Here is a 1,501-nt window from a genome sequence, read left to right on the forward strand (position 1 = left end):
CTGCTGCTAATCTGTTTATCATATATCCTGATGCCTAGTCACCTTACCCCTATACATATCTACCTCTATCACCGCAGTATCCCTGCACATTGTTACATTTACATTTGTTAATCATTGTTAATACATTGTCATTGTTAATACAGTACTGGAACTGACCCTGTATATAGTCACCTTACCCCTATACATATCTACCTCCATCACTCCAGTATCCCAGCACATTGTTAATACGGAACTGACCCTGTATATAGTATGGTACTGACCCTGTATATAGTATGGAACTGACCCTGTATATAGTCACCTTACCCCTATACATATCTACCTCTATCACTCCAGTATCCCAGCACATTGTTAATACGGAATTGACCCTGTATATCGCTTCTTAGGTTCTCCTGTTCTTCTTATTTCTATTTCTCTGGTGTTTTTGTTCTACCTTGTTATTTTTAGTACTACATTTATTTTGAATACTGCATTGTTGGGTTTATAGCTCGCAAGAAATACATTTCACTGTACTGTGCACGTGACATTAAAACTTTAAAAACTTAATCTCGACCCGGGACCTTCCATTGAACTGCGTAGTGAATCAAACGAGAGCTTTTCTTACAGCTGCAATATGTAACTTTTTGGGAGACCCAACCAAATTCACATAGAAATGTGTGTCATAGATCTGTCATTGAAAGCAAGTCTAAGAAGCGGTAGATATGTTCTATATGCGTATTTATGTATGCTTCCCGTTTTAGTTTTTTTTAACGTATTTGACTTTTGGTTATGTACACAAGTTTCAAAGAGCAGAAAATACAATAGTATTGGTTATGGAAAAGATATTTCACAGCGGTTTAGATGGTACAATGACTCTCTCTACACTACGACTCTCTCTACACAACGACTCTCTCTACACAAGGACTCTCTCTACACAACGACTCTCTCTACACAACGACTCTCTCTACACTTGTTTGTTTTGTCACAAACTGACATTTGATTTGATTTTAGGAACCAGGAAATAGCGGAGCYATTTCTGCATAGTGCATCTTTAACCGAGAACCCGAGGCTGTGTCCCAAAAGGCACCCTATTCCCTATATAGTGCATTAAATGAGGAAGTCATTTGGGACGCATACAGAGACACTCAAGAAACAGGAGAGTCGAGGACATCGTTGCGCTTGAGAAGAAGCAGGTCTCTGCAGAGCCTTTTGGGGAGAGGTTTTAGGCCAGGGCGGGTCTGGAAGCCTGGAATGTTCTTTCCAGAGATCCTGTGCTCTGTCACACCACACCGGGTTCAGAGTAACGRGAACAACTACTCTTCAGATCGAGATAAGGGGAGTCCGTCTGTCAGTCAATTTGTCCGTCTGACAGTAAACAGCTGTACGAACTGATAACAAGTAAATATGTGTGTGTGTGTGTGTTTACAGCTCATGTACACTCCTATAGTAAATCATGATTAGGGAAAGGAGAAAAAGAGGGGGTGGAGCCATAAACAGAGAGAGAAGGAGAAGGAGAGAGGGGGGG

The 1,501-nt window shown here is 41.0% G+C and overlaps 1 protein-coding gene across 1 annotated transcript in view; it reads right to left on the reverse strand.

The window, feature by feature from the left end:
• ror2 (receptor tyrosine kinase-like orphan receptor 2) overlaps positions 1 to 1,501 on the reverse strand; it is a gene marked incomplete at its 5' end in the record, with an annotated part of 50,178 nt that overhangs the window by 47,921 nt on the left and 756 nt on the right. The gene's annotated exons all lie outside the window — the stretch shown is intronic.

This window comes from Salvelinus sp. IW2-2015, linkage group LG4q.1:29, assembly GCF_002910315.2.
Source record: "Salvelinus sp. IW2-2015 linkage group LG4q.1:29, ASM291031v2, whole genome shotgun sequence".
NCBI classification, from domain to species: domain Eukaryota; kingdom Metazoa; phylum Chordata; class Actinopteri; order Salmoniformes; family Salmonidae; genus Salvelinus; species Salvelinus sp. IW2-2015.